Below are 27,099 nucleotides of genomic sequence, written 5' to 3' on the forward strand. Positions count from 1 at the left end.
GCCCCGCGGAATCCCCTCGGTATCATGCGAGGGGATTTGTACGAGAACACACCCCCTCACATGCCTTTATTAGCCTCCGCAAGTAGAAGTGACTGGAAACTGACTTTTACGGCGATGACGGCGAAGGCAGTTGACATACTGTGATGTCAGCCGCCCACCCCCGGCAGGCAACGGCCCATCCGCCTACCCATGGGTTTCGTGTTGACGCATATAAAACGCTGGGATTTTCCATAGTCCATCGTTCGTGCGCCCCCGGCCCTCCCTCACCACAACGGACGGCCCCGCGAGTGTGTAACTACGAATACGCACTTGCGCATGCGCAGACCCGCAAACATCGGAACGGGGCCAAAATCATCACATTCCGAGTGTTAACGAATTAGGCCCAGAACTTGCTCGGAGCGCGAGAGAGGTGACTGAGCCTTTTCACAGCACTTAAGCCACATTTTTTGGCGCTTCTTAAATAGGCCCCTAAATATAGGTAACAGCCTCATGTTCAGCAGTGGATTGCAAGCTCAGTGGTCAAGGCACCCTTTCAGGCCAAATATTAAGGATATCCATGTGTTTTTGGGACATACCCATAGTCCATAATAAAACAGCGCTCATATATCTACCCGTGCATTTACCATATAATAAGCCCCGCTAGCGCTATAATTTCACTTTATTGACAGATGTGTTCAGCCCAGATGTCATCTTTGTGAAAATCAGCAAACAGGAAACCGCATAGAACTTCAAAAATACAAACGGGCCGCAAACGTATGTTCAGAATAAACCCCGGCATCTGGAATCTATCTTGACGGCCTTTAGAAGATGCCAGCTTTTATGATGGAGCCGGCAGCCATGCCCAGATCTGTACCCACACACTTCATCCTCACTCCTCATCAGACGTTGCATGCAGGAAGTCAGCGGAACCGCACTTTGATCTGGGATGGCTATAGGAACTGATCACTTAAACATACTTTCCCAAGGAGACGTTACTCCTTTGCTGCCAGAGTTAAATGGAAATTATAGCCACAATAAATCTGAAGGGTGCATTAATACACTGCTGAAACTAGAAAAATATTAAAGTACCAAAAGTATTGCAAAAGATCCTATTGATATAGATCAACGTTTCAGCACCTTTATATGGATCTGCATTCTGTATGTGAGGGCTCCTTCACATGTATCTGCTGTTCTCTATTAGGGCCAGATGTATCAAGTTTCAAATAGTGATACAATAGAGAGTGATAAAACAACCAGAATCTCGGCCCCTAACTGCCATGTTACCGGCTGGGTTTGAAAAATTACAGGTAGGAGCTGTCCCATTTACCGCGGGAACGTCTCGGTTTTTGGGGACGTTCCCAGGGCCAGCAGTGTCCCGTGGCTGTGCGCACAGCATCTATTTCCCGCAGGCAGAGGGGCAGCAGCAAAATGGGGGTGTGGCCTTGCACTAGTGATGCATTTGAAGGCCACGTCCCCTCACTGCGAGGCCACGCCCCAATATTTCGGCTAACATTTCGGCTGGTCCACCAATGAAAGTTGGAGGTATGGCCACAGGCTCTGATGCGCACGGGCCGTCCAAATCGGTTGAAAAGGGCCCAAAATAGCACTAGTATATAGGAACCTTGAGGATGTCTGTGGGGAACACATGTTTGTTGTAATTAATGCATGTGGTGGCTATGGAACTTGTAATATGCCACTTTCACATTTAAAAAAAGATGAATGGGTCCGTATGGCCTCTCTTCGCGTTCTAGATTTTAATGCTGCGCAAATAATAAAAAGTGAATGAATAGCTCAGTAAAACTCATTAAACAATTTGCACAGCTTCCACGCATTTTACCTATTTCCCCAGTAAGTATGGATGATCCATTAATACATATATATAGACATCACCCATCCTGTACAAACATATGTATCTGTTTAAGCAAGTACAGAGAACCTTTAATAATATATCATCTATAGCTTCCAATGGAACAGCGCCCAACAGTGGCCAAAGTGTTATAAACAGAAGCACAGCTCCCTATTGGTGCCAAATGAAACAACTGCCACATTTGGAGTTTATTTGTTTTTTTCACCACAATGAACTCTATAAATATATTGTCACAATCTCACGTGATTGTTTGCAATACATTGTGTACATATATTTGTTATATTAATTCACAAACAGGGGACAGGTGTTACACAGTCAATAATACAGTGATGAAATAATTGACTTGGAAGATGACGATGAAGTGGTAAGAGCGCGGGGTGAAGGCAGCATTACGCCACTTCTATTGATTAATCAGTAACTTGTACATCTATTCTACATGTGCATTATGATGCGTATCCCTGTACCCAGCACTCAGTAACCTGTTTATACATTAGTATGGATGTGGTGCATGATTTATAGATAATCACATTTATCAGGAGTCAGGAGGGACTAGGACATGGCTCCGGCCTGTCCCGTGTCAGCCTGCTGCAGATGGAGGAAGCATCTGATCTCAAGAACGATATCTGTAGAACAGCACAAATGCCAGAATTGGAACAATGTGGCACCATCTTGGTAACAACCGATTCATCTTTGTAATGCTCAACAACTATAATACAGATTTAAACTCCTATTGGCAGGTTGAACTACAATTAGCAGCATTGCAGGTCATGTCCGTGTTCATTTTAAACTACAGTAGACCAATTGTTTGTACTGATGTTACCGTAGGTCAATGAGTGGACAACCTTCCTTACAAGATCAGTAAATGAGAGGAGCTGGTGATGGAATCGGTGCTTGATTGGACCAGTGAAAGAGGGGAGCTACTGTTGGGACGGGTGCAAGATGGGAACCAGATGGTGGGGTGAGTGGAAGATGGGAACTAGGTGATGGGATCTGTGCTTGAGAGGAAATAGGTCATGGGGTCAGTGCAAGAGGGGAGCTACGGTTTGGATTAGTGCAAGGTGGACGATGGGAACCAGGTGATGGGGTCAGTGCAAGAGGGGAACTAGGTCATGGGGTCAGTGCAGGAGGGGAGCTACTTTTGGGATTAGTGGAAGATGGGAACCAGGTGATGGGATCTGTGCTTGAGAGGAAATAGGTCATGGGGTCAGTGCAAGAGGGGAGCTACGGATTGGATTAGTGCAAGGTGGACGATGGGAACCAGGTGATGGGGTCAGTGCAAGAGGGGAACTAGGTCATGGGGTCAGTGCAGGAGGGGAGCTACTTTTGGGATTAGTGGAAGATGGGAACCAGGTGATGGGATCTGTGCTTGAGAGGGAATAGGTCATGGGGTCAGTGCAAGCTACAGTTGGGATTAGTGCGAGATGGGAACCAGATGATGGGACCAGTGCAAGAGTGGAAATGGTGATGGGACCAGTGCTAGAGGGGAGATAGTGAATGGACCAGTGCAAGAGTGGAGATGGTGATGGGACCAGTGCAAGAGGGTAGATGGTGATGGGACCAGTGCAAGAGTGGAGATGGTGATGGGACCAGTGCAAGAGGGTAGATGGTGATGGGACCAGTGCAAGAGGGGAGATGGTGAAGGGACTAGTGCAAGAGGGGAGATGGTGAATGGACCAGTGCAAGAGGGGAGATGGTGAATGGACCAGTGCAAGAGGGTAGATGGTGAATGGACCAGTGCAAGAGGGGAGATGGTGATGGGACCAGTGCAAGAGTGGAGATGGTGAATGGACCAGTGCAAGAGGGTAGATGGTGAATGGACCAGTGCAAGAGGGGAGATGGTGAATGGACCAGTGCAAGAGGGGAGATGGTGAATGGACCAGTGCTAGAGGGGAGATAGTGAATGGACCAGTGCAAGAGTGGAGATGGTGATGGGACCAGTGCAAGTGGGGAGATGGTGATGGGTCCAGTGAAGGAGGGGAGATGGTGATGGGTCCAGTGCAGGAGGGGAGATGGTGATGGGTCCAGTGCAAGAGGGGAGATGGTGATGGGTCCAGTGCAGGAGGGGAGATGGTGATGGGTCCAGTGCAAGAGGGGAGATGGTGATGGGACCAGTGCTAGAGGGGAGATAGTGAATGGACCAGTGCAAGAGTGGAGATGGTGATGGGTCCAGTGCAGGAGGGGAGATGGTGGTGGGTCCAGTGCAAGAGGGGAGATGGTGATGGGTCCAGTGCAGGAGGGGAGATGGTGGTGGGTCCAGTGCAAGAGGGGAGATAGTGATTGGACCAGTGCAAGAGGGGAGATGGTGATGGGTCCAGTGCAAGAGGGGAGATGGTGGTGGGTCCAGTGCAAGAGGGGAGATGGGTCCAGTGCAGGAGGGGAGATGGTGGTGGGTCCAGTGCAAGAGGGGAGATAGTGATTGGACCAGTGCAAGAGGGGAGATGGTGATGAGTAAAGTGCAAGGGGGGAGCTGGTGATGGAATAAGTGCCAACCAATCAACTGTCATGGTTTGTTAGAGTCCATCTTCTAAGGTCCATCTAACCAGATGCACTATGCCTGTAATATTCCCGGAACTCCACTGATCCTGCATCACACCCCCGTAGTTACCAAACTGTGGTTGCCACCAGCAACAACTGGCCCACTTTTGCTACTGTTATATACCAAAAAGAGAATTATGATCCTGTCCAGTGGGACAATAACGTTGTAAATGACGAATTTCTCCGATAGCAAATAATCCCGGCCAATCCCTGGAATTTCCTTGACTATTCCTTATTATTTTATATTAATGAGTACATTTACAAAGATTATTTTCAATTACAATCTTTTCCCCAGGATCCAAACTGTGAGATTTATAAAACTGGGACATCAGAACTCCGGCTGGGATGTGCTGCCCTTGGGGGGGGGGGGATTGTTTCTCTTGCCGTCCGCAAGACCCAGCGATGCTGAGAATGAGCAAGATTGACATTAAACCAGGGGGACTTGGCAGCTTTCTACTTCAAGCCTGGAAAACAGCACGTGAGTCCAATACCCAAGTGATATTAGCAATTTATGTGCGGATTTATCCGGAGACTCGGTGAAAGGGAAAACGCTGACTTAGACGAATGGTCTGTGTGATCGACACGGAGACAGGTCCATAGCAACAGCTCCTGATCAAGTATTCTGGGAGTAATGAATAGGGCTATTAATAGTCTGGAAAGTCCGGCAGTGGCGGCTAGTTCCGAGGACACACGGTTACTTCAGAGCAATCATTTGTGTAGCGATTCCTCATAAATGTCATTCCAATTACCAAAGTAACATGAAATACCTCTTCCATTTGTTACGTTGTCTATTGCCAGGTCATGCCATGAAAACGCCAGTACTGCGGGGCCATTCATTTTAATCCCGGAATAACTGGTGCGGTGAGAAATGTGTGAAGGGGTTGATAACATTAAGGGGTAAATTTACTAAGATGGGAGTTCTGTTTCAAATGGAGAGTGATAACCAACCAATCAGCTCCTATCTGACAGTCTGTGACATGGCAGGTAGGAGCTGATTAGCTGGCTGTTTATCACTCTCTATTTTATCACTTTATACATATGAGAAAAATTAGCCGTGCATGGCGAGAGATTTTTTCTCTCGCCATGCACTCGCCCTGTTCTGGAGGGCTCGCTGCCACTCCTGCTCCCACTATTCAATGTGGTTAAGACTCGCCGCCACTCGCGGCGAGTCTTATCCCCTGCAGCGGACGAGCGTCCGTGGCAGGGAGCCGGGGGACGGTGGCAGCCAGGGAGATTAAAGTCTCCCTGGCTGCCCCAGAACATATGTGGAGGGGAGGTGGGCTCCCCGGGACCCAGGCAGCACAAGCTGCCCCCGACTATAGCCAGCGGGGGACCCAGTATTCACTGCGCCCGATCGTGCATATGTAATGATCGGGTGCAGTGAATATATGAATATCTAATGAGCGGCTCGAGAGCTCCGGCCCCCTGCTGGCTGCTCTGTTTTTTTTTAAATATATATATTTTTTAAAATTAAATATATATTCATGTGCTATAAGCACATTCATAAAAATAACATGCCCCTTCACAGAAAAAAATTCCTGATTTTTTTACACCAAAAAAAATAAAACCTTTTAGTTTAAAAGTTCACATTCCAGTTCTCCATGAAAAAATGGAGAATTGCTACACGGAGAGACACGGCGAAAATCACTTAGAAAGACGGCGAAAATATCACATTGAATAGGGTGGTTCACTTTTGGAGAGCAAAATGCTCCTTCCAACGCGAAAATAGCACAAACTCGCCATAAAACACGGCGAATTTTTCTCATTGAATATGGCCCATAGTACATACATGTAACATAATATAGATTAACAGAATTTAACTTTCACATATATATTTTTCCTTTCCGCGCTGAGCATATGCGATGGCCTTCATCTAATCCTGATCACTCACCTATGAGTGTGCTCTAGAACGCAGTTATTAAATGGTCAACAAAGGGCCGACAAGATTTTTTTTTTTTAAACGGACTTCACGATCCAAGTGGGCATAGAATTCAATTCTAATAGTGTGCTGCTATGGGTACACTCAAACGGTGCCCATGTTGGCAGATAACGACATAGTGATAGTCACTGAGGTCTTAAGTATGATAAGGAGGGGTGTGGATCATATTGTTGACCCAACTTAGGTCGACACCGTTGGATCGACAGGCAACTAGGTGGACAGGGTTCTAGGTCGACATGGATGAAGGTCGACATGGGTTTAGGTCAACAAATGCATTTTTCACTATTTTTTTACCCGAATGTTGACACAGTCGACATGGACACAGTTGGAAGTCAACTGCAGACCCGCGCATCACTCGCCTCGCTCGCAATGCTTCGGGCACCCACCACGCCCTAGTGGATGGTAGGGCATGAAATACCGCCTGTCGGCACATGTCGGCTAAAAAAAAAACATTGAAAAACCCCATGTCGACCTTGCGACCTGTCGACCTAACCCATGTCGACATAATGCATTTGTCGACCTAAAACCATGTCGACCTTCATCCATGTCGACCTAGAACCTTGTCATCCTTGTTGCCTGTCGACCCAACGGTGTCGACCTAATGACTGTCGACCTAAGTCGGGTCGACAATATGACCGTATCCTATTAGGAGATGTCATGGGTGTATGCTTGACTTTACACACCGGATAGCAATAGAGGTTGTCGAAATGGCCAAACACACAAATCAGAATGGGATGTCCACCTTGTTTTGAACATCTGTTGTGACATATTCCTGATACACACTGCAACATGAAGACAGCAGCAGGTGACACAGGGCGACGCTATAACTGGAAGTGTGCGCAGGGAACTTGTTAAGCTTCCCTGAAGTATTTAACGCTTTACAACATGTTATCCCCATTTCCTGCAATGACTCCACATTCTAGAAGTCGTTATTACTGGGCTGGAGACCTCAGGAGCTTTCGGTGGCTGCGTGCTACTTAGCAGTATCACATAGGGTTAATTCTGGGTGCTTTGTCTATCTGCCCGTCTATTCATTATATATTAATGCTGTTTATGGGAAGGGAGGAACAATTATTCAGTCAAATGTTTCTTTAATTACAGTCAAAAGTCCTTTGAATTCCAAGGAAGTAACACTAATTCCCCCGGCACGGAGTGTATCCGTCCAATATAATCCACTTATTTACATACACATTTACTAAGTGTTGCTCTGAGCTGGAAATGCTGCTGGTGTGAGTGATCGGCCATCATCCTTAGTGATGGAGATGATCATTGCTTGCAGTCCATGGTAACATTTTTGATTGAAATGAATCCATAGTAGTAATGATTTGTTAGTAAGGGCGGGATGTTGTAACATCCGCGCCCATTATCGCCGGACATCGCATTTTTAATAACGGCATATGCTATAACATATGCCGTTATTCATGCAAGGGACAGCTCTTGCGGTAAGAGCTGTCCCTTGCGATGCGGTGCCGGCGCTGGACTTCCGGGTCTGTGACCCGGGAGTCCATCTGCGCATGCGCAGACCCCGGCGCCGGCCGCAGGGCACGCTGGGAGGGATCCGTGACGGATCCCTCAAACAGCGCTGCGGTAAGAAGCCCATAGGCTTCTGCAGGGATTCGCCAGCTTTAGCTGGCGATTCCCTCCGCAGCGCTGACACTGCGGAGGCGCCATATAGCATATAGAAATGCGGTAGAAACCCCGAAAACGGGGTTTTTACCGCATTTCTGCTATATAGCATCCCGCTTTAAATCTGTCCGAGACTCTGGGCGGGATGTTGTAACATCCGCGCCCATTATCGCTGGCTACCGCATTTTTAATAACGGCATATGCTATAACATATGCCGTTATTCATGCAAGGGACAGCTCTTGCGGTAAGAGCTGTCCCTTGCGATGCGGTGCCGGCGCTGGACTTCCGGGTCTGTGACCCGGGAGTCCATCTGCGCATGCGCAGACCCCGGCGCCGGCCGCAGGGCACGCTGGGAGGGATCCGTGACGGATCCCTCAAACAGCGCTGCGGTAAGAAGCCCATAGGCTTCTGCAGGGATTCGCCAGCTTTAGCTGGCGATTCCCTCCGCAGCGCTGACACTGCGGAGGCGCCATATCATATAGCATATAGAAATGCGGTAGAAACCCCGAAAACGGGGTTTTTACCGCATTTCTGCTATATAGCATCCCGCCCTAGCTGTGCACAGTGTTTACAGGGATACACAGCGTTGATTGGGTGACACTTTTATTTTTCCAACATGAAGACATGTATTGCCATCATAATAATTAGTGTTCACGCTAGGCTGTTTTAGCAGGGCGCCGCTGTTTTAGCAGGGCCCGATTTTTAAAGGGCAAAGTGTGCCCTGCCAGTTTTGCCGCGCCCTGCTCAAACAACCCAAGCCCGTCCGTCCCCGCTGCAGGCTTCCGGATGCTCTAGGGAGAAGCCCAGCACCCATGTAGGGGCTGGTACGTCCCCCAGCATAGACTTCGGCGGACAGGCCCGCTCACATTGGCATACCCTCCAAAATGACCCATTCCATTAGGTACAAAATGCTCTGTTCCTGGACTTCACTGCCAGAGGCAGTTACAGAGGTTGGACACCAGCACAGTCCAAAATTCAAAGAGGGGGGTCACATCAACTGCCAGTGAGTCCAGGACAGTGATGTTTGGGGTGGCAGTAGGTGTGGCTCCCGTTTTTGAATATTGGACTGTGCTGCAGCCCCACCTCTGTAACTGCCACTGGCAGGGAAGTCCAGAAACAGAGCATTTTGTACCTAATGGAATGGGCCATGTTGCATTGGTGGTGTCGGCAGGCGAGCCCACCCACATTAGTAATGCTGTCGGGCAAGCCCGCCAACATTTGTGATGTCAGCGAGCCCGCCAACATTTGTGATGTCAGCGAGCCCGCCCGCCACATTCAAAGCGCACCTTGTACTCCAGCACCCTGCGGAACACTAATAATATTTGTTTTTTACAGCTTAATGCATTAGAACCATTCACTTTAAAGACATTGGGGTAAATTTACTAAGATGGGAGTTCTATTGAAGATGTGATGTTGCCCATAGCAACCAATCAGATTCTACTTTTTCTTTATTTAGCACCTTTTGGAAGGTGATAGATAAAATCTGATTGGTTGCTATGGCAACATCCCATCTTCAATAGTACTCCTATCTTAGTAAATTCACATGATTGAGATTGGGAAAAGTAATGACGGTAACACGTAACACGGAAGGAGCGCCTTATCTAAGCGGTATCCTATCCTGGCTGCTGAACACGCAATGAAGGTAGCTTGGGAACAAGACCTTGGGGTCACATTGCAGGACACGGGTTGGTCTCTCGTCAGATGTCCTACATTAAAGTGTTTTCCTGGAAACCAGTGCAGGTATCATCAGTGCCACTATAAATCGGAATAACCTTTCTAACGCCAGCTGTTGCCAGTACTATCAGTGCCAGTAAGGACCAGCCTCTGTCCCATCATCTCACTTCCTGGCAATCCCGGCCTTAGCCACTGACAATACTTGCTGGCACAGGTTATTTGTCCTTCAAATCCATTTCAACATCCCCAACTTTCCAACTCTTAAGAGCCGTTAATTAACATTAATTTACATCTTTTTTTTTGTCTGTGTGGTGTCTGTACTAATTTATCGGAAACAGCATCAATCAGTGACTGTAGCACAAACGTCATCACTGCCTTGGCTGTGGGTGAGGGACATACCCGCACAATGCAGGCAGGTCTCTCTGGTGAGTGTGCTCTGATGGATGCCCGCAGTACTTTGTTATGCCCCTGTACAATACTATCTAGGGCAGGCATTCCCAAACATGGTCCTCAAGCACATTGATACCCCTTTCAAACCAGAAAATGCAGGGACCCACCCGGGAATATGGCCCAGGAATCATGCCGGGCCATTCCCGGGTTGGCCCCTTTCACACCAGAAAAGTCCCTGCATTTTCTGGTGTGTGAAGGGGGAGGGAAGGAGGCCAGCAGGAGGTGGGAAGGAGGCATGCTGGCGGTGGGGAGGAGGCGGGCAGTCGGCGGGATGGTGGTGGAGGCGGGCAGGAGGTGTGTAGAATACTCCCCCCAGTTGCTGGTCCTCCATGCAGGCCAGGGATCCACACGGGCGGCGGGCGCAAATGCCGGCGAATGAAGATGACGCAGCTCTCCGATGCCCTCACTGCCGAGTCATCTTCATCCGCCGCCAGTCCCATCATTTGCACCCACTGCCTGTGTGGATCCCCGGCCGGACAGCGCGCCGAGGACCGGCAACCCGGGTAAGTATCCCTTACCCCATTCACACCGGCCAGCTCCCCGGGTTAAACCCGGGTACAACCCTGCTCCACAGCAGGGTTGAAATCCCGGCATTTCACACCTGCGCTAGTCGCGAGTTGTTCCCAGGCCCAACCCGAGAAATTATGCTGGTGTGAATGGGGTATCAGGCACCAATAAAATACGATATAGGCGCTTGTAAGCAAATATGTGTGGCCGATTGATAATAAGGGGAGCCTTTAATAAGCTTGGCTTAACTTTTAAGAACCAGCATTTTCAGGAGGCTCTTACCGCATTTCCAGGACATTACTACATTATATTTGGCTGCCACCTTGCATACAGAGGAGGAAGCTTTTTAGTGGAAGCACAGTGAAGCCGCTACTAGTCCCAGGGATAGACTGAACATTGAGTCACTGACTGACTGTCAGGAACACCTGGGGGAATATCAGAAATCCATCGCTGAGGCATCTGTAAGCTGGATGTCTGATGGCCACGAACCCCAGTCCAACACTGCAGCGCGTATACACAAGAAGGCTCAGGACTGTAATTTTCCTCCGCGGCAGAGGGCACCTTCCACATAAAAAATAAACTGTTAGCAGGAATCACAGTCACCCATAAATATTAAGACTGTAGGCACTTTAGCCCAGGGATGGTAATGCATCTCATCTCTCTGCTTGTAAAGATGTCTCATTAGGGAATAGCTGTCTAATGTTTAAACATAAGATCACCGGCGGCTGTGAACAGGATCTCTGTGAGAGGCTCTGGGGGTGGAGCCACTAAGTTCCAGTTTTCCAATCAATCTTTCTGTACCGGGCAGCAATCCGCTATGTAGCCACTGTCACTACGCTATGTCTTCTGCCGCCACGGAGCCACCAGACAGCACCCATACTAATATCAGAGGTGGCACCCCCTGATTTTTTTTGGGGGGGGGGACTGACAATTGTATACAAATGTAACAATGGCTGGTTATTTTTACTGACATACTAATATGCTATATTAAAATTAGTTTAAAAAAAAGCCCATCAAAATGACAGCTGCTGCAGTGTACTTTCACTTTGAGCTGTGACAGTTTTTAGCCCACAAACTCTGCACCCCAGTCCCTATCTGATCCTACCTCCAATCTCTGTCTTCACAGCTCCCTCTCTCCATATCCAACAAGTTTGAAACAGATCAGTTTCCCTGCAAAAATTGCTTTCACTTTCTGTTATGTATTTATTACTGATTATTATTCCGCAGCACAGAGAATATTTAAACATTCACATCAGTCCCTGCCCCAGTGAAGCTTACAATCTATATTCCCTACCACATGTACACGCACACACAGACATTCTAGGGTTAATTTTGTTGGGAGCCATTTAACCTACCAGTATATTTTTGGATTGTGGGAGGAAACTGGAGTACCCGGAGGAAACCCACGCAAGCACAGGGAGAACATAGAAACTCACAGCACAGTTAGGGCCATGGTGGGAATGGAACCCGTGACCTCAGTGCTGTGAGGTAGTAATGCTAACCACTACACCATCCGTGCTGCCCCGATTTCTACATATATATGTTCAACTAAAATCTGTCCACAATCAAATAAATGTGCACAGCACAAACATAAGTGGACCGCACCACAGTGTTACAGACTGGAGCGCTGTCACTTTAAGGTGTCCTGAGAAGCGAGAATTGGGCTTTAATTCCCATTCTCTAGAGCTGAATAGGCCGCTGTTAAGATGTAATCCTCTCTCTTGTGTAGGAGTCAAAGGTTTTGGAGACTGGAAAGCAACCAGGCGTGAAGGCTTCTGCAATGGTTTCCCTAGGTGCAGGAATGTCACAGGGCTGTGAGGCGGAGGTGTAAAGAGGCTCTGAGAGCCCAACTGAGTGGCTTAGAGTAAAACACGTTAGAGAAATGGGAAAACATTCTATTAGCGGCCCCATCTCCCATGACATCGCAGCGGCTGACGGAACTTCTTATCTTATGCAACAGCGGCGTACTATAAAGTAGAGCTTAAAGCTTTATTTATAGTGATGTGTACAAGCAGGAAATCATCAGCAGCGTCACAAAGACAATATATACAAATGGAAATACATTGACAAAAGAAAAACCATTAATAAGTTGTCACAAGACAAAGAGCAGTCTAATTACACATATACAATAGCAAACACCAATGTGGACACCACAACAGACAGAAGGCAGCTTCTATCCGTGATTAAAATGCCAATCCTATTCTAGACTAGATAGCAGTTAAGAAATCCAGACCTATGCAGTTGCACCGCTGCGATCCATACACTTGGTGGTCTATTTACTAAGCCTGGGATGGTGCTAAAGGGCCTGATTCAGTACAATTCGTTCCTTTGTGCATCAGGGTGTGGATCGTTTGGTCAACAGTATCCCGGTCGACAGTTAACATCTCAAAAAAGGTTGACGTGCATTAGATTGACACGGTCAACAGATTGACACAAGCAAAAGGTTGACATGGGAAAAAGTTGACATGATTTTTGTGTCTACACCGTATTAGTGTACCGCATCCTTTGGCCATGGTGCCTCGCTGCACTTGCCACACTAAAAGTCAGTTTTAAAAAATCATGTCAGCCTTTTGCTTGTATTGAACTTTCAACCATGTCAACATTTGTTAATGTGTCGACCAATAGTGGTTGACCTTTTAACTGTCGAGCTAATGACCCTATGCCATGCACCAGCCCCAGAACGTAGTCTTTTATATGGAGGAAAATGACTGAACAACTGCAAAGGGAATAGAGTTCGAAGCAATTATTTGGCGCTGTATAGCAAATAGGGTGAACTATAGATTTTAAGAAGCAGACACTAAAATATAAAATAAGTTAAGTGCTCGGAAAGGTTTCCTCTGCCAGAGGCAGCGTTCATAGGATAAAACATTAGCGGTCTTTAAACATGGATTTGCCAAAGTCCTATTAGATAGGAACTAATGACAATTCCTGCTCCAATGTCGGAGAACGCAAACCATCTGTAATATTCTTCAAAACATTACGGAATAATAATATAATGGGACAAAAATTCCTAAACTCCAATCCAGCCAATGAACACTCTGATCAGCATAGGTAAGATCCATTCTGCGGGGGATCACTGCCTTTGCGTCATCTTAAAATCATCTCAAAATAAAAAACTGGCACTATTGGCTGGCTTTGTATTGCACCATCATTGTAAATGACGGCGTGCATGAATAATGCAGGTATAGAGAACTACTTCCAGAAAAAGGGCGATATTCAATCGGAATGTCCTGACAGTTGGAAACAGGGCTGTTTGTGCTCAGTTCAACAGAAATGAAACAGCCGTAAATAAATGTTCCGGTTGTCGAGTTTCGGAAAGTGGGCGTGACAGCGAAACACGTCTGCAAATTCTACACTCCGCGAGCGTTTCCGGCAAAACAGATCCAACTTGTTTTAAAGTTGGATCTGTTTTATCGGAATCTGCCTCCAATGGTGTCTGAAACGGCAGAATTGAATAGGCTGCGGACACTATCTCCCCCGGCAGAAATAGTTGCCAAAATTAAATACATGTCTATAAAAGTTGGGGAATTGTTGTAACCATATAGCTGAATGAGTGGGGGGGGGGGGGGGTGTAGCTGAAAGCAGAAGCTGATAGGACGTCCAACATTGCGTCTGCCAGCTGTCACTAACCACATTCATTATATTGTTGAGAATTTTGGCAAAGGGTGCGAGAGATCCAGGAAACGGTATAGGAGACAGGTACGGGTACTCACCATTTGTCCTTTGTGAAGTGTGTGGAATCTGGTCTCCCCTGGTTGTAGTTAGCTGACCTAAAACACAAGAGACAAGAACAGTTTAGGGTATAAAGTGATTGTATGCTGTGGGGCACAAAATATGTGGCATTACTGACTGACCCATTTGCCACAGAAATGGGCAGAACATGGCGGGTAAAAATAGATTACCAGATTAACAAATGAATGAGGGACACCTACTAAATGCATCTTGCAAGGTTGCAAAAATTGTGCCCCTCTAAACAGCCCGGTTGCAGGGAATGCAGTCATGTGGTCTACAATGACACTGTTATGATGTTAACATAGTTCACTTTATTTTTGAGCCGACATGAGCCGACGGGCGGAATTTCATGCTCTACCATCCACTAGGGTGTGGAGAGAGAATAGAACAGTGTGCCCGAAGGATGGCAAGCGCAGCGAGCCACGCAAGGGGATGCGGTGCACCGATATGGGCCCTTATTCTGGTTCACTCCTTCTGGCAAATTCCTTCTTAGATGGACAAAAACCATGTGCACTGCAGGGGGCAGATGTAAAATGTGCAGAGAGAATTAGATTTGGGTGAGTTATTTTGTTTCTGTGCAGGGAAAATACTGACTGCGTTATTTTTACACTGCAATATAGATCTCACTTTGAAGTAAAACCCCACCCAAATCTAACTCTCTCTGCACAAGTAACATCTGCCCCACCTGCAGTGCACATGGGTTTGTCTATCTAAGAAGGAATTTGCCAGAAAGAGTGAACCAGAATAAGGATCTTGGTGAAAACCCCATGTCGTCATTTTGACTGTCGACCTAGCCCTTCTCCATCTAATGCTATTTCTGAGCTATTCAGTGAAATTCTGTAAAGTCGTTCAGAAAATGCCTGTGTGGGGCTCATTAGGCCCAAAGTACCTTATCCTCCCAGGGTAGAGAAGAGTATATTATATACTGTAGCATGCAATACAATACACTTTGGAACAAGGAATTTACAATTTAGTAGTAATATAATCCATACAACAAGATTATTTTTTACAAATCTGATCCTCTTTCATTAACCCAATAGCAGAACAATCTCGCCATTGTAGATTCTGCGCTGATCTGCTGGTAAGGTATACATCTACTCTGGGATTACACAGAAAAATCTTCTTAGCGAAGCAGACTTAGTGCTACAGAGAAACAGCGCTCAGGAAACAGTTCTGTCCTTCATGGCGTACACAGCGGCAGCAGGGAGCTTGCAGGCTGACTTCAAATTCACCCTATCACGTCATTATAGACCAGTGACATCACTGAGAATATGGAGGCACAGATGTCAGAATTCCGCATTTGGGTTGTGCGTCTAACGGAATTAAAAGTCATTAAAAATCACTGTGAAAATAAAAATCTCGGGCTGAGATGGGCCATATTATTGTTCCTATTGTTTAAGGATGACTCTGATAGAGGCGTCATTGTTAACATCAACTTAATACAAACGGCAAGTGCTGAACTTCTAACACTTTCCAGAAAGTTGGTATTGGTTTGTCATTGTAGGCGTGAGCAGCTGACGTTTGGCTAAGGGTGACGAAAAACCTCACACCGCCCTGTACCTCATTACAATTGTTACAAGTGCACAGAAAGTACAATGACACACTGGGCCTTATTCTAGTTCACTCTTAGAGGCAAATTCCTTCTCAGATGGACAAAACCATGTGCACTGCAGGGGGGCAGATGTAACAGGTGCAGATAGAATTAGATTTGGGTGAGTTATTTTGTTTATGTGCAGGTAAAATACTGACTGCTTTATTTTTACACTGCAATATAGATCTCACTTTGAAGAAAAACCCCACCCAAATCTAACTCTCTCTGCACAAGTTACATCTGCCCCACCTGCAGTGCACATGGTTTTGTCCATTTTTTAGAATTTGCCTCTAAGAGTGAACTAGAATAAGGGCCACAGTTAGGAAGTGTTTGCATAAACGTTTCCATACATTCATAAATACATCCTATTATATCACACCCATTAAATAACTACTGCATATTGAACACACTTGTAGACCCAAGTAAACTCACACTGAACTCGTACAAAACCTGGAACAGCTTAGTGGTTAGCCGTGTAACAGCCTGTGTCTGAGCAGATGCATTTAGGTGCTGGTTGGTGGATTCTTTGGGGGTTATTGAGGCCTGAACAAAAAGCAATTTTTTTAGCAAATAGACAAAACCATTCTGCACGGCAGGTGAGGCAGATGTAAACTGTGCAGAGATTTGGTCAAGTTATTTTGTTCCTGTGCAGGGTAAATACTGTCCGCTTTTTTTTTTACACTGCAATTGAGATTTCAGTTTGAACACAACTAGCTCTCTCTCTCTGCACATGTTACATCTGCCTCATCTGCAGTGCAGCATGGCTTTGTCCATTTGCTGAATAACCCTCTTTATCTCTCTCCAAGTTTTGTGTCTTTGATGATAGGTATGAGAATAATATAACAGGATACCAAGGAGACCAGCGGTTTAATAACACACTTTAGGCTAAATAAACTCCGGCCATGAAATAGCTTCCTGCATAATTTATTGTATGGTATTGCTGGTCAATAAGGGTGAGAGCGGTGGGACAGGGTAAAGACGTTCACATTCCAGGCTTGTTACTAATGTCTGCGCATAACTAAAGCTCTGCTTTCTTCAGACTGGAAACCATCACTGGTCCATCAGGGGGGGACGATGTCGGCTGAAGCTGGCACACGAGATTCTGGATTTGCAGCTATAGGAAAACACCTGTACACTTTGGAAAGGACTTCGAAGGGATAGACTTACTAAAGCTTCTAATGTGATGTTGCCCACAGCAATCCATCCGATTCTGTCTATCATTTCTGTATCGCATAGCACGGTGGATGATGGAACAATCGCAATCTGTATATTACTGAATATCGATGATTGAATTGGTATGTGATCTTGAGTTTGTTTGGCATGTAGGTGCACGGATCCCTTGCCATAGGTGTGGCATGCACCAACATGGCTGCTGTTCCTGGGGGCCAGATCGCCATGGAGACCAGATTCTGCCTCTTGGCGACCAGATTTCCAAGGTGCACCCTGCCGTCCGGGCAGAGTGGTGTGCGGCGCTCGTGGTTTGGCAGCCAATCAGGAGTGGCAGTGGTGGCTCCTAGCCGTCTCGAGTTTTGAAATAGCCGTGGAACTGCTCTGATACAGCCGGGTGGGTAATTCCCAGAGCCGAATTTCCCATTAGGCACGTGAGGCACGTGCCTAGGGGCGGCACATGTTTGGGGGCGGCACTTGGATGCCTGTGATAGTACTCTCAGCCCAAAATGTACCAGTAACTGCAAAATATCCACTGTACTGTACTATATTCCATCTCAAATAGAGTGTAAATCAATAAATAATCAATAATCAATCAAAATAATACAATTAGGCGGGGGGGGGGGCGCGAACATTATTGTTGTGCCTAGGGGCGCCCTCATCCCTAAATCCGCTCCTGGTAATTCCCCGTGGCAAATAACATGTATCCCTGGCAAAGAGCATGCAACCCCCTGGCAAAGAGCATGTAACCCTTGGCAACAAGCATGAAACCCTTGGCAAAGAGCATGTACCCCTGGCACAGAGCAAGCAACCTCTGGCATCAAGCAAGAAATCCATAGCAACGAGCATGTAAGTAAGTGGTACTTATGTGTCTGGCTCCTACACTTTCATCCTGGCTCCTAGATTTTAAAAACATTTGTCAAGCCTTGCACTATGGCACTATGGTAAAGGGCCTATTTCATAGTTACCTACGAAATACGCCCTTCATAGTCATCAGCACCATTTCCCAGCACATTACCAAGTATAGTAGCTCTTACTAACTGCTTTGGGGCTCATCTACATTTGTATATAAATAATTGTAAAAGATTCCTCTCAGATGTAGCAGTACACACCCACGCTTCTAGGTGCCACGTTCACAATCTCTTTTCACAATCTCTCCATATATGGAACTAGACACGCCCTTTGGGTGGAGCATGACACGCCCCCCTCAATGGGGCGCTGTGCAAAATTGTACTACCAACTATAATCTCCCTGAAACTAGTTTTGAAAAGTAGGCAAGTATGGCCTATTTTTGCATTTGCCGGTGTGCTAGCTTCAATCTGGATGTCTCCTATCTATGTCGTCCCTCTGCCCTCGGTTCTTCTGATGTTTAAACAAGAACCTCAGAACATTTTAATGATACCTCTCACTACAAAGCACAAGGTGGAGTGGAAACAAAACAGCTGTTCCTACTGCTTTACAGTGCATTAGTATGGATTCTGGCTCTAGTGACTGATAGGATATGCAAACACATAAAAGCAGGTGAATGGACTCAGAAAACCTTCAAGTAATTCAAGGTAGAACCATTAAAAGGCTAAAAAACAACAACATTAAAACCACTAAAATAAAAGTAATAGGCCTAAATCAGAACAGATTGCTAAGTAGAGAATTCACAAATTGAGTGATTAGCGAATGACTGTGCAGGTGTACCACACGCACTGCGCATGCGTAAATAGTGAGAGAAAACAGCCAGCGAATCAGCTCCTATCTACCATATCACAGGCTGTGTTTAAAAAATGTCAGGCAGAAGCTGATTGGTTGGTTGTTTATCACTCTCCATTTTTAGTGTTCCCGCTAGGCTGTTTTAGCGGGGCGCTGCGCCCTGCCCAATTTTTAATGGGCAAAATGTGCCCTGCCCCTCTAGCAGCGCCCCGCTAAATCAGCCTGCAGTCTGTCACTTTGGAGTGCCCGGGCCGTCGCATCGCTGAAGGGGGCTTGCCCGGCCATGGCTACGTCCCGGCAGCTCAGTGACGTAGTCATGGCCGGGCAAACCCCCTTCAGCGATGCGGTGGCCCGGGCACGCCCCCATGTGCGATGCGGCGGCCCGGGCACGCCTCCTGTAGTGATGCGGCGGCCCGGGCACGCCCCCCGTAGTGACGCGGCGGCCCGGGCACGCCCCCCGTAGTGACGCGGCGGCCCGGGCACGCCCCCCGTAGTGACGCGGCGGCCCGGGCACGCCCCCCGTAGTGACGCGGCGGCCCGGGCACGCCCCCCGTAGTGACGCGGCGGCCCGGGCACGCCCCCCGTAGTGACGCGGCGGCCCGGGCACGCCCCCCGTAGTGACGCGGCGGCCCGGGCACGCCCCTCCAGCGCCCTGCCTCATTTCGTTCCTAGAAGGAACACTACATTTTATCACTTTTGAAGCTAAGTGCATCTGGTCCCTAGAATGTACAATGGTACAATGGTACAATTTATATTTAAAACAGAATCTCACGAGCAGGGCCCTTTTCCCTCATGTTCTTTCTCGTACTTAAACCATCTTCTACTCCATACTCCCTCTGACAGCACCAAGGGTGGGATGTATTAACATACATCGCCACCCCTCACCATGCCCCCGCCGCGATGCTAGCGCATATGTACTAAAATATGCGGCTAGCATCGCGGTGCGGTGATGGAGGCCCCCCACGATACCTGATGTGGTGTGCGGGGAGTCTCCGTCACCAGTGAGCCAGCCGAGATATTGCCCATGGCAACCAATAAGCTGTTATGTGCATTTTAAAAAGCATTTGCAAAATGTCACTTCAAAGCTGGTTGGTTGTCATGGGCAACGTATGCACTCTTGTCACTGCTTTTGAATAGACCCCTTGAACTGTAAGGGGTAAAATTACTACGATGGCAGTTCTATTGAGGATGGGATGTTGCCCATAGCAACCAATCATATTCTCAGCCTGATGTACTAAGCTTGAAAAGTGATAAAATAGAGAGTGATAAACCAACAGCCAATCAGCTGCTAACTGCCATGTCACTGGCTGTGTTTGAAAAATGACAGGAAGGAGCTGATTGGTTGGTGGTTTATCACTCTCCATTTTATCACTTTTCATGGCTTAGTACATCTTGCCCTCTACCTTTTATCTTTAGCAGTTCCCAACCTGGGTTACTTGTACCCCTGGGTTTACAATGCAGACCAGTTGGGGGTGCTTAGTGTTCCCTCTAAGCTTCTTTGCAGGCTGCCGTACCCTGTCTGTTTTTAAAACCTCAAAATGCACCCTGCCCTTTTTGTGTGTGGCATAATGTGTAAGAGGCATTACAGTGTGTGCCATAATGTGTCATTGTCATTACGACAGAATATGTAATGGGCATAGCAGAGTATGACAATGTTTAATGGGCGTAATCCTAGTGCAGGGTGCAATTTTTATAAAAAAAATTTGTTTCGTTTGTTTATAATTATTATAAAATGTAAATTTGTAATATAAAATGTGCCCTCCCGATTGAAAAAAAGTTCCCATGCCCGTTGGTCAGCGCCCCTGCTTGGTGGTCAGCATCCTGCCCTAAAAAAATCCTAGAGCGAACACTAGGTACTTGAAAATATTATTGGTAATGGCGGAAGAACGCTTCCATTGCCATGGAGACAAACAACATTCCGTCACTTCCGGTTCCATCATCAGCATCCCCTCATGCTTTTGACTGACCAGCAATCCATTGTGAGCTACCTGCGCTGCCCTCAGACATCAGTAATCATCTGCCCGCACTGACACAGGTGGAGGAAGCAGCAGCATTAATCCTACAGGTGTTAGCGGGAACCCCAGATGCAGTACACAGCCAGCAGCCAGACACAGAGGGACCCGATTTCTGACCGCACACTACTCCTTATATAAGGACACGCATACCGCTCACTTTCACTCCACTCATAAGTACTGTGGCTATTTAGAATTGAGAGGAGGGGGTACTCATAAATGAAATTCCTAACCAGGGGGTAACGGAGAGAAAAAAGGCTGGGAACTGCTAATCTAGAAGGTGCTAAATAAATAAAAAGTACAATCTGATTGGTTGCTATGGGCAATATCCCATCTTCTCCCATCCTAGTAAATGTATCTTTTTACATGGATACTTAGGATTCCTCCTGGCTCAATACAGCGGCCACCGTTTGCCTCATGTAGGGTTAATCACTAGCCACAGTCTGTAATTACAGCTGCCTCACTCTCTACCCTCTCCGATTGGCTAATTCACTGATAAAATGTCAAATTGGCTTAGTTGCTAATGAGAGTGATGAACACGTTATCAGCATGCGACATCGCTAAAAAGAATGGAGAATCGTTAGTGAGGCAGCTGTGATGGGAGAGTTAGCAGACTTTAATAAATGGTAATTTCATTACGTTGTAAGCCGGGTTCAATTATAAAATGGACACTGAGACACCAGGGGTTTGATTTACAATGTGAACGATGTCAAGGAGCCGATGACAGGACAAGGTCAGTGGATAATTTAATGAGCGTAACAGGTTAAAGGAGCCGCACGGAACAGTTCTGTGTTGTTCATCTTACAAGAAGGTTGGTCGGCCATTGGTGGGCAGTAACGAGTCACTGGGCCACCCGACAGGTGCATTCACCACTCACTGACACATTTTAAAAGATCCACAGGTGGAGCTAATTATTTTACTTGGTTTTGTGAGGAGACATGCAAAACATTCACTGTGTGGGGACTGAGGACCGATTTTGAGAACCTGTAACCTAATGCACCAGGGATTAGGGCAGTGGTTCTCACACTTGGTCCTCAGGACCACAAACATTCAGTTCATGTTTTCAAAATCTCCTAGTTGGTGCACAGGTGTATTCATTACATGCTGACACATTTTAAAAGGCGGAGCTAATTATTTCACTTGTGTTTCTGCAAGGAGACCTGGAAAACTTGACCTGTTTGGGGTCCTGATAACCGAGCTTGAGAACCACTGGTTTAAGAAATCCTTGCCAACTTTCCCAGAACATTGAGTGGTTCTCTCCTCAGGCGCCGTAAAAAGAGGGCAAGTCTCTAAGAGGTTGTTACTCAATGCCAACCACTCTTTCTTCCTAAAACACCAATCTGGGCGCTGTACTGTTGATGAATATGGTCTCGGGTGAAAGAGTGACATACGAGGGGCAGCAGCCGGCAGTCTCTTACCGGAACATCCTAGCAGTCTGCCGCAACGTCTTCCATAACTGGAGCCCCACTCACCCTGGGTGCTAGGCCTCCACAACCGAATCAAACTTAATTGCCCGGGAGCCACCATCCACCACTGAAGGCGGGGTCACTAAATCAGCTAATGGACCATAAAGTGTTCTGGCTAGGAAAATGTAACCCTTTAAAATGCCCATACAGGACCAATCTAACCAATAGACTTGGCAATGAGTCATGAATGGAGGGATTGAGTTGCTTTGGCAGTGGATTGGAGTGTAGAGTGATCAGATGCATACTGTGATATTGTCATGTCTCACATTTATGGCTTCACTAGAGCAACTTAACAGTAACGCAATGTGAAGATTGCCAGCATCGTTGTGAAAGGCGATAAGAGATGGTGGCACAGAGACAGAGAATGAAGGCTGTATAGCCAATAGGGTGAAATCCATGACCAATCGCTCATCATCGAATGGATTTCCCTTTGTTTGCACCCGCCAAGACTCAGCACTGCGATGGCTGTGGGGAGACGGGGGACGCTGCCTGTGTTTTTTTGGGGCAGTCCCAGAATACACCGGTGTGCAGCCCAAACATTACTGGCGGCTGTCAATCACCTTGCGAACAGCCAGAGATTGCTTCGTTCGCAGGGGTACCGTGCGCATGTGTGGTCATTTCGATAACGGCTCGGGCTGGGAATTCACAGAACAGCCATCAGGTCTGAATCAGGCCGATAGTTTGGTTGCATTCGCACGCCCACATCCACTTTACCAGGTGTAAATTTATACAACACTCAAAATTCCACATTGTACTAATCAGGCCATAAATATTTGGCAGGTTAGTGCACGTTTGACAAGTTTGTTCACTGCTCCATGCCGAGTGTCTGCCCGACCTGTGTTACCACATCTGCCTGCCCCTCCCCTTTAGAATGCAAGCTCTCACGAGCAGGGCCCTCTCCTCTCATGTGCTTTTCCTTCTCTTACTCAGACTAGAATCATTTCCACACTCCTTACATCGGTACCTGGCCACGGCATCAACCACCCTGATGCTTATTTCAGTGCTATGGTTGTTATCATCTATATATATGTCTAGTGGCCGTTTGTGTGTCTCCGAAACACTGCCATCTGTTGGCAGCGAGTGAAGCTACATCTCTTTCTCTCTCACACATATACAAACACAGAACGCTGGGCGTTAGCATGCAGCACGCCTCCTGCACGCTCCCCCCACTGCGAGCGCCTCGAAGTCTACGCAGTCAAGACCTGCACATGCGCATATTAGCTCTATGTGCATGAGCAGATCTTCAACATCGGTCCCCATTGCGAATACCGATTAGAATGAGGGCAATCGTCTGCCTTTATCACATAGGGGGAAATTTACTAAGATAGGATTTCTATTTCCCATGGGATGTTGCCATGGGCAACCAATCAGACGCTATCACCTTATAATGCAGTATAATAATACACACACATTAACACGTATTTTAGTATCTTATTCCACATTTACAGGCTTGTTAATAAGGAACACTGGGGACAGAGAAAACGCATTTTCATATTACCACCTACTAAGCAATACAGGCCACTAGGATCAAGTCCCACGCACGCCTAATTTCATACATCAATGATCAGTCAATGGTAATCCGTATTACAACTGATGGATCTATTCAAATATTCAACCGCAAAGCACTGAATATGAGATTTTATTTTTGTAGAACATCAGCAAAATCTCAGCAATGTTTTCAGTAGGTCAGCAAAAGTCAGAAAGTGTCACTTTTTCAACCGGAGTTAATGAATATTAGCTACTGCCAAAGGTTTAGTAATAGAACGGTCACTATGGGGGTTATTTTGGTTCACTCCTTCTGGCAAATTCCTTCTTAGATGGACAAAAACCATGTGCACTGCAGGGGGGGGCAGATGTAAAATGTGCAGAGAGAATTCGATTTGGGTGAGTTATTTTGTTTCTGTGCAGGGTAAATACTGGCTGCTTTATTTTTACACTGCAATATAGATCTCACTTTAAAGCAAAACCCCACCCAAATCTAATTCTCTCTGCACAAGTAACATCTACCCCACCTGCAGTGCACATGGTTTTGTCCATCTAAGAAGGAATTTGCCAGAAGGTGTGAACCAAAATAACCCCCTAAATCCTACCTTTACAACATATTAACCCTTTAAGTGCCAAACTATCTGTCAGAGATGTTCAAAATATCTGCTAGAAATGCCGGCGTCTCTCACATTTGTTATATAAATTAAAAAAACAACAACATTATATTACCTATATACAGTTAAAAATTACTGGTCATTATGATGAATAAATATGTTTTTTTTTTTTTAACACCTATTTGGACAAATTCACTTGGCGCTCAAAGGGTTAAGTAGGTTGTACAAAAAAGACAATTGAAACATGAATTATAAATACAATTAAATGTATACAAAAAATGCAGGATTTTCATTATAGTGATTGGTTATTTATCATGATTTCAATAGTTTTTAGAAGTGCAGATGTGAAATGTTTAGCTATATAAATTAACTGTACGATGACCGGATCAGTTTAAACGCTGCAGTGGAAACAGTGCCACCTGCAGGCTACAAAGTGCTCTGCAAGATATATATTTTGAACACCTAACTCTGCCCCTTAAGTGCGTAAATCTAACACTATATTTCCACAACCTAACCCCACCCCTTCTTAGTGCCTAACCCTCACTCCCTGCAGGTGAACCCTAACCATGGGATTTCACCATTCAATCTTTGCCGTTTTCACCAGAAAAATGGCTAAGATTCGCATTTGCAGATCCGGTTCAGAAAAGCCGAATCTGCATTCGCTGAAACAGCCTATTCATTTTTGAATTAACAGCCGGGCCGATTACATGGAAAAATACGTTAATTTGCAGATCCACATCTTTTCTAAATTTTTGGATTTTTTTTTTGCCGATTTATCACGGAATCGGAACATTCAAACCACCTTAGAGTTAAATTTACTGGGATTGAATAAGCAAATCAAATTTGTCCCCCCCCCCAAAAAAAACAAACAAACTGTACAACAGATTTTTCACCTGGCAAAGATTTTGTCCAGGATTAAATACGGGCCTAATTCTTAATCTACTCTACAGATATGAATGTTATCTCTGTTGCTACACCTTGATTCTGCCTTCTACATTCCAGTGATAGTTTATTGTCTCTGCTCCTTGCTAACAGCATGAATTTAGAGTGGGGACAAAAATAGATTCATTGGGGGAAATTTACTAAGAAAAATACGTATAAAATAGGCATATTCGCATCCAAAAATACACCTATTTGATACGTATTCATATTGTCGGGATTTACTATAGGTAAATTCTTATTCATTTTCATAGCACATTCGTATTTGTATTTAAAAATAGGAATGTATACACCATCAGAAGAATATGAATATGAATAAAAAAGAATGGTGATTCCATCCATGCAGAATAAGATACACTGTACTGGGCAGTCTTCCATACATGCAGAATAAGATACACTGTACTGGGCAGTCTTCCATACATGCAGAATAAGATACATTGTTCAGGCAGTCTTCCATACATGCAGAATAAGATACATTGTACAGGGCAGTCTTCCATACATGCAGAATAAGATACACTGTACTGGGCAGTCTTCCATACATGCAGAATAAGATACATTGTACAGGGCAGTCTTCCATACAAGCAGAATAAAGGTGGCCATACACATGCAGATTTATCTTCAGATCTGGCTGGTTGGAACAAAAACATGGTTATGGATGAGAGCAAATGACAGTTAACCATTTGCTTGGAAATGCTGGAAAACTGACAAACTGTCACTCATCTATAACCATGTTTTTGTTCTAACCAGCCAAATCTGCAGATAAATCTTACTAGTGTATGGGCACCTTAAGATACACTGTACTGGGCAGTCTTCCATACATGCAGAGTAAGATACATTGTACAGGGCAGTCTTTCATACAAGCAGAATAAGATACACTGTACTGGGCAGTCTTCCATACATGCAGAGTAAGATACATTGTACAGGGCAGTCTTCCATACAAGCAGAATAAGATACACTGTACTGGGCAGTCTTCCATACATGCAGAATAAGATACACTGTACTGGGCAGTCTTCCATACATGCAGAATAGTACAGGGCAGTCTTCCATACATGCAGAATAAGATACACTGTACTGGGCAGTTTTTCATACATGCAGAATAAGATACATTGTACAGGTCAGTCTTCCATACATGCAGAATAAGATACATTGTACTGGGCAGTCTTCCATACATGCAGAATAAGATACATTGTATTGGGCAGTTTTTCATACATGCAGAATTAGGTACATTGAACCGGGCAGTCTTCCATACATGCAGAATGAGATACATTGTACTGGGCAGTCTTCCATACATGCAGAATGAGATACATTGTACTGGGCAGTCTTCCATACATGCAGAATAAGATACACTGTACTGGGCAGTTTTTCATACATGCAGAATAATATACATTGTACAGGGCAGTCTTCCATACATGCAGAATGAGATACATTGTACTGGGCAGTCTTCCATACATGCAGAATGAGATACATTGTACTGGGCAGTCTTCCATACATGCAGAATAAGATACACTGTACTGGGCAGTTTTTCATACATGCAGAATAAGATACATTGTACAGGGCAGTCTTCCATACATGCAGAATGAGATACATTGTACTGGGCAGTCTTCCATACATGCAGAATAAGATACACTGTACTGGGCAGTTTTTCATACATGCAGAATAAGATACATTGTACAGGGCAGTCTTCCATACATGCAGAATGAGATACATTGTACTGGGCAGTCTTCCATACATGCAGAATGAGATACATTGTACTGGGCAGTCTTCCATACATGCAGAATAAGATACACTGTACTGGGCAGTTTTTCATACATGCA

At 45.9% G+C, this 27,099-nt stretch overlaps 1 protein-coding gene across 1 annotated transcript in view; it reads right to left on the minus strand.

Moving 5' to 3' along the window:
* PLXNB1 (plexin B1) overlaps positions 1-27,099 on the minus strand; it is a 308,999-nt gene that overhangs the window by 235,146 nt on the left and 46,754 nt on the right. Inside the window, exon 2 of the mRNA XM_083155963.1 lies at positions 14,292-14,348. The gene's annotated coding sequence lies outside the window, so the exon portion shown is untranslated. The remainder of the gene's footprint in view (positions 1-14,291; positions 14,349-27,099) is intronic.

The sequence above is a fragment of the Crinia signifera genome, chromosome 8 (genome assembly GCF_055691185.1).
Source record: "Crinia signifera chromosome 8, ASM5569118v1, whole genome shotgun sequence".
NCBI classification, from domain to species: Eukaryota; Metazoa; Chordata; class Amphibia; order Anura; family Myobatrachidae; genus Crinia; species Crinia signifera.